Source organism: Myotis daubentonii, chromosome 8 (assembly GCF_963259705.1).
Source record: "Myotis daubentonii chromosome 8, mMyoDau2.1, whole genome shotgun sequence".
Classification (NCBI taxonomy): domain Eukaryota; kingdom Metazoa; phylum Chordata; class Mammalia; order Chiroptera; family Vespertilionidae; genus Myotis; species Myotis daubentonii.
The window spans coordinates 31,845,700-31,852,992 of NC_081847.1; positions in this window are offsets into that span (position 1 = coordinate 31,845,700).

Here is a 7,293-nt window from a genome sequence, read left to right on the forward strand (position 1 = left end):
TGCAGAGGCTGCTGGAAAGACACTGCAGGAAGGGAGGGCTCTCTTCCTGGTTCTAGTGTGCTTTCAGCAGGCTTCTGCAGCGGGCATGGCTGGTCTCTCAGCCCTGGGCCTTTGGTGGGAGATGGCCTCTTTAGCACCAGGTCCTGCAATGCACAGTGGCCATCAGCACCCAGAGACCAGAAGCTCCTCCTTTCCCACACCCATCTTGGGCAGTTTTGTAACAGAATTCCTCTGGGAGATGCCTCACCTGGAATAGCTTTCCCTGGCAAACTAGAGGGCAGATTCCCAACAACTTTCACTGGTGAGGCACCACAGGCTCTGCCATCCACTGAGGCACAGCACACTCTCTCCAGCAAGGCCTGTTTGTCAACCTTGCTAGGAGTGGGGAGTGGGCTTTTCCTTGGCTCTCTATCTCAGCCCCAGGACTAGTGGCTGCTCCTTGAATATGAAATTCCTACATTCTTTGGAGTTCTCGTTAACAGCTCATTACTCCAACACCCTGTTACAGTCAATAATTCTTTATATTAAACTAGAGGCCCGGTGCACAAAAATTTGTGCACTCGGGGGGGGGGGTCCCTCAGCCCGGCCTGTGCCCTCTCGCAGTCTGGGACCCCTCGGGAGATAACGACCTGCTGGCTTAGGCCTGCTCCCGGGTGGCAGAGGGCAGGCCCAATCCCTAGGTGCAGCCCCTGGTCGGGCTCAGAGCAGGGCCAATTGGGGAGTTGGGGCGCCGTCCCCTGTCACATTCAAGGCAGGGTCGATGGGGAGGTTGTGGAGCAACCCCCCGTCACACACAGAGCAGGGCCCATCAGGGGGGTTGGGGCTCTGTACCCTGTCACGCACAGAGCAGGGCCCATCAGGGGGTTGGGGTGCTGCCCTCTATCACCCACAGAGCAGGGAGGATCAGGGGGTTGGGGCGCCGCCACTCTCACACTCAGGGCAGGGCTGATGGGGAGGTTATGGCTCTACCCCGTCACACACAGAGCAGGGCCCGGGGGGGGGGGGTTTGGGGAGCTCCCCCCTATCAGGCACAGAGCAGGGTGGATAGGGAGGTTGTGGCCCCGCCCCCTGTCACACACAGAGCCGCAGGGCGATCAGGGGGTTTGGGCGTTGGCCCCTGTCACACTGACCCGGTGCCAGGAGGCATATTACCCTTTTACTATATAGGGTAGAGGCCTGGTGCATGGGTGGGCCGGCTGGTTTGCCCTGAAGGGTGTCCTGGATCAGGGTGGGGGTCCCCACTGGGGTGCCTGGCCAGTCTGGGTGAGGGGCTGAGGGCTGTTTTCAGGCTGGGGGTGACTGAACTCCCAAACGCTCCTTTTTTCCTTTTTTTTTTTTTTTAATTCTGGGCCAGCTTTAGCTTGAGGCTTGGCTCCAGCTCTTAGGCCTCCGGCTGAAAGTAGGTTTCTGGCCTTTGCTTACAATGTTGCGATCCTGCTGGCTGAAGTTGGGCGTATTTGTTACAATGTTTGAAACTGCCCGCTCAGAGGCAGCGGCAGGCGGGGAACGTTGGTTTGGTTTCCTCCGTCACTGAAGCAAGCAAGCCTCATGTTAGTTTCAAGCTGCCTGGCTGCCGGCCGCCATCTTGGCTGACAGTTAATTTGCATATCTCGCTGATTAGCCAATGAAAAGGGTATCGGTCGTACGCCAATTACCATGTTTCTCTTTTATTAGATAGGACTAGGGGCCCAGTGCATGGATTCGTGCACTTTGAAAGGAACTGTGGGCCGCAAGGCTGCAGTGGGCACAGGGGTGGGTCTCAGCCCATCCTCCGCGTCCCCACCCAGCCCCTCCTGTCGTGGCCCCCCCCCCACCCCTCTCTGCCAGCAGCCCTGCTCCTGCCACCGCCACTTCCACATGATGATGGTGCCGGCCCCGCTCGCACCCACTGATGGCATGGAGTGATTGGGGCTGGCACCAGCAGCAGGTGCAAGCTGTGGCTGTTGACCCAATTGCCCCTCAGGAGCAGGGGGAGGTGGAGAAGCCCTCAAGGGCAATTGGGGCCGGCAATTGCTGCTCGCACCTGCTGATGGTGCTGAGCAATCGGGACCAGCACCAGGCGCTGGCAGCTGGTGCGAGCAGTGGCTCTAGCACCAGCTGTGGATGCGAGTGGGGCCAGTGCTGGCAGTGGGTGTGAGAGGCGGCTGCTAGCTCTGATTGCCCTTCAGGAGCAAAGGGAGGTGGAGAAGCCCTGAGTGGCTATCGGGGCTGGCAGCTGCTGCTTGCACCTGCTGACAGGGCTGAGCATCGGGGCCAGTGCTGGGCGCTGTCAGCAGGTGTGAGTGGGGCTGGCGCCAGCAGCAGGCGCAAGTGCCAGGCGGGACCACAGTGCACGGGAGCAAAGAATTTTCAGTAACCACCAGAGGCTCGCCCTGATGACAGCGACCAGCGTCCTGCCTTGGTCTGGTGCCCTGCTCACCTGCTCCACCATCCTGCCACAACTGATGCCTGCCATAGTCCTTGTGCGCCCCCTGGTGGTCAGCACACATCATAGCAACCGGTTGTTTGGTTGGTTGGTTGTTCTGCCATTCAGTCTATTTGCATATTAGGGCTTTATATATATAGATGTTCTCTGTGCAGGTTACTGCATGGTGTCTGTCTCACGAGTAGACCTGACTGAGAGTCATTGGCTCTAATGAGTGGATAAGGAAGGGGATGACAGGAGATGAAGTTAGAGATCAGCTGGGGGACATTTGCTTTTGCTCTGAGTGAGATGGGGTGTTCATGGAGAGGATTTGAGCAAAGAAATGATATTATGTGACTTAGATTTTCAAAGGTTCCTTCTGGTTGCCTAGATTAGAAGGACAGAGGAGAGGAAGGAGAAGAAGGAGGGTGATCAGCGAGGAGGCTACTGCAATGGTCCATGCAAGAGACTGTGGTGGATCAGGTAGGGGTTAATGGTGGTGTTGAGAGGCAGATGGACTCTGGGGATATTTTGAAGGTATAACAGATAGGATTTGCAGTTGGATTTAATGAGGTGAGAGAAAAACTGGAATAAAGGATAATTTCAATGTTTTTGACTTGAAGAGCTGGAAGGAGGGAGTTTCTATTTACAGCGGGCAGGGATGGGAATAAGGGATTCATTCTGAGATGTATTAAGTGTGACGCACCAAATTGAGAAGCATTATTTAAGAAAATCTATCAAACTTCAGTAAGAACAGTGGGAGTCCATGGCATGTTAGCCTAGAGCTATTCCCCTCACCCCACACCCTTTCCAGCTCTAATCCTACCAGGGCAAGGCAGGCCCTGAGGACTGCAGCTCTGCTGATGACGGGACTGACTTTATTGGAGAAGAGTGCACAAGATTCCATGCTTAGGTGTTAGGTAGGTTAAGGGTCTCAAGGTCTGGGCAGTTCTAAATGTTATTACTAAATGTTGTTCTTTCTAAGTGTTAAAATGTAGCACAGTACTTTGCAGACCAGCTGTAAACAGGATGAGCTTGACAGCAACCCAACCAGATAAATGTACCAACTACAAAGAAGAAATCAATGTGTAATTAACCAAATAGTGTATATAAGCAATGGCTAAGCCGGCCTGGGGAGACAGAGCTTTGGATATAAATGCCCCGTCTCCTTTACTTGCTGCAAGTAAATACACTACCTTGTGACAACCACATCTTGGTCTTAAAGAGTGTACCCAATGCAGAGGTGCTGTCAAAAACATCAGCATTCTCAGCGGCAAACAATCAGAGGCCACTGTCATGGCTAACTTAAGGTCTCCATGCTTATCGGGGCAAGCAACAGACGGGCAGACCAGCTGGAAATTTAACAAGGGACATCCAGGAAGTGGGTCTTGACAAGATCCTACTTATTTCCGGTGGTCTGGAGGACTGTGCCATGCCCAAGGCTGTGAGCACCTAGGACAGACCAGAGAGGACACAGCCGAACACGAGATCTTGTAAGCATAGAATGTAAAAGATGGGTCCCCTTGTAGAACTGCCCGAACTTTGAATGCGATATCTCTGACTAATCACATGCTAACCCAGGGTGACCGCTAGGAAATCAGGCTTAAAATTAAAAACAAGAATAAAAAAAACAATCAGCCCTGGCCAGTGCGGTAAGTGGTTACAGCATCGGCCTGCATATCAGAGGGTCATGGGTTCAATTCCTGGTCAAGGGCATGTACCTGGGTTGCAGGTTCGATCCCGGGCCCTGGTTGGGGTGCATGCAGGAGACAACCAATGTGTCTCTCTCCTCCCCCCCCCTCCTTTCACTTTCCTAAAATCAATGGAAAAATATCCTCAGGTGAGGATTAACAAAAACAAAAACAAAACAAAAAAACAATCAAACAAACAAAACCCCCTCAGAAGCGACCTGCCCAGTGTTCCTGGTGATGCAGGACCTGGTGGAGAAGCTGAAGCTGCTCGCTGGGAGGAGGAGCTCCTCTGGAGGAATATCCTGATGCTCCCTCGTGGACACTGTTTGCGCTGCCTACCGAGCCTGGAGAACAGTTCTGCCTGTTTTGCACTTTGGTGGCTTGGCTGATTAACAGAGCAGGACGCCCTTTGAGCAGCGTCAGGAATATGATGGCCCCAGTGCAACCATATCTAACAGACTAGCTGAGCTTCGGTCATTTGGGGGAACTGCAGATTTTCCTTCTTCGAAATTCAAGTTGGGTTAAGGAGAGCACGTATGCTATGTTCTCGAGTGTTTTCAGGGGTGGGCAAACTTTTTGACTCGAGGGCCACAATGGGTTCTTAAACTGGACTGGAGGGCCGGAACAAAAGCATGGATGGAGTGTTTGTGTGAACTAATATAAATTCAAAGTAAACATCATTACATAAAAGGGTACGGTCTTTTTTTTTTTTAGTTTTATTCATTTCAAACAGGCCAGATCCGTCCCGCAGGCCATAGTTTGCCCACGGCTGGTTTAGTTGAAGAAGCATTACAATATATATTGGTTGGTTTCACCTGGGAAAAACCAACATGCGTGGAGGAGAGGGCCCTGGTCAGATCCAGCTTTTATATTTACCCCTGGGAACCGGGCTGGAATGCAGACCCCCACAGCATGACAGAGCTGAAGAATCCAGGGGTTCACCACTTCGCACATATTTCTGCCCCACTACCTCAGAGGGAAAGGAAGGTGAGCTCAGACCCCTGGTCCAGGGGACAGGTCATGTTTACCAGAGGGGTGTGTGGGTCCCCATTTGAGAAGCTCAGATGTGGATGAGAAATATAAAACCAAGGCCTAGAGCTCGATCTGGCTGGGGTCAGAGCAATGTCAGAACTCAGGATAAGGCTGGATGAGGGCTCGGCGTGGGATCAGGGCTCAGACCAGGAATCAGGGCTCAGCCTGGGTTCAGGGCTCAAGCAGAGATCAGGATTAGAGCTCAGTCTTGGTTCCGGACGTAGCCTGAAGCCAGGATGAGGGCTCAGTCTGCTGTGAGGACTTAGTTGAGGTTGGGATGAGAGCTTAGTCTGGGGTAAGAACTTAGTTTGAGATTGGGGTTGATCCTCAGGCCACCTCTCAATCAACATCCTGCACCCTAAACTTTCTGGGAAGCTCAACCTGCGACAGCTGAGCTTGAAGAAGATGGGCAACGGCGTTTGCTGGAAGAATGAGGATCTGGGGCCACCACCAGGGGAGGCCATCTCAGTCTCCCTGCTGAAAGGATTGTCTTTTGGACCAAGAGTGGGAGGATCGCCTCCGTTGTCTTCAGCCCCCTGTGCCCCTTCTTACTGCTCAACCTTGAGGAAGTGGCTGCCTGCTCTGAGCCTCCAGCTGCCCCTCTCACAGAGGACCAGCATCCAAAACTAGGTTTGGAAAGGGGGTCTGAGAGCTGAGGCAGCACAAGGGTCTGCATCCACTCATCTGGATGCTCTAGGCTGTCCCCATGCTGTGTAGAATCATCAGAGAAATGCCTTCACTGAGGCCTTGGTCACAAGGATCATCCATCAAAGACTGTCCATGTATGTGCCTGACCCCCTTTTTGAAAAGACCCACTATGTAAGTGTTCCCACTTGAGTTTGCATCAAGGAGGTGTCTCACTGTAGATGAGCCTGCTTTGTTGCTGTTGTTCATACTTAAATTATGTCAAACACACTCAAAAGAGTCAAGAGGCTTTGACTAGAAATAAAATAACAAAGATTTATTCAAGGGTATTAGGATTAGTAAACTGGAAACACAACTCAGAGCATTCAGAATGTTCTGAAGGGGGAAAAAAAAGCTGAGGGTTCTTATAGTAAAAAGTACATTCTTGAGAAGAATCAGCCCTCTATTCTTAGCCTATGGGTTGGTCTGAGATGGTAATCTTCAGATGTCCAGTGACCTGGACAATGAAACAATTTCTTCTCAAAGTCATTCAGATAGTCAACCAGAGGGTATGATGTATAGCCAAGTATTGTTGTACAACGACCTGATGTGGGTCCAGGTATTCATGCAGGACTGGAAAGTTCAAAAGTTTAAGTTCCCAGGATCAGTTAAAAAGAATAGAATTACCCTAGCCGGTTTGGCTCAATGGATAGAGCGTCGGCCTGGGGACTGAAAGATTCCGGGTTCGATTCCCATCAAGGGCACATGCGCAGGTAGCGGGCTCAATCCCCAGTAGGGGGCATGCAGGAGGCAGCCAATCAATGATTCTCTCTTATTGTTGGTGTTTCTATCTCTCTCTCCCTCTCCCTTTCTCTCTGAAATCAATAAAAATATATTTTAAAAAAGAATAGAATTGTTTCCTCATGCTTCAGTCTACTTTATTTTAATAATTTAGTAGCTTGACTGTTGTGACTCCAATTTATTCCTTCACTCTAATCTTCAGTTATATGGTTAATTATCATTCCTTTGACTGTGTAGAACATTTTTGAGCTGATTTTCATGTCTGGTGTGGTTATCTTCAGAACCTGGAAGTCTTCACGCTGGTCCTCATCCCAGGGGTCTCTGTCCTGTTTGATGCTAAGAGTGTGATTGTGCATAGCTAAGCTGCTGGGGGTGTTCTGCAAAGTCAACACTCTCCTGGTTCCAAAGAAGTAAATCAACACTGGGCTGGTTGCATGAGGTCATTTATGACCATAACTAGATCAGATTTGGGGCTGAATACCCAAATGTAACCCAGTCTTCATGGCTCCTTTTCTATCTTCAGCTTCTTCTGGGCAGAAGTGACCCTTCAGATTCTGGGCCTGGGTCTTCATTGAGAGAAAACCTCCCATCCCTTCAAATCTAATGCTTTTTAGGAACATGACTTTGGGGTAAAATTTAGAGGGTGTAAATGGCAAGCACAAGTGTGTGGTCAAGGCTCCTCGCTCTATGTAAAATGGGGGTGTTAAGAAACGTTTAGGTTTTAGCTTAAAAACTTTTGGG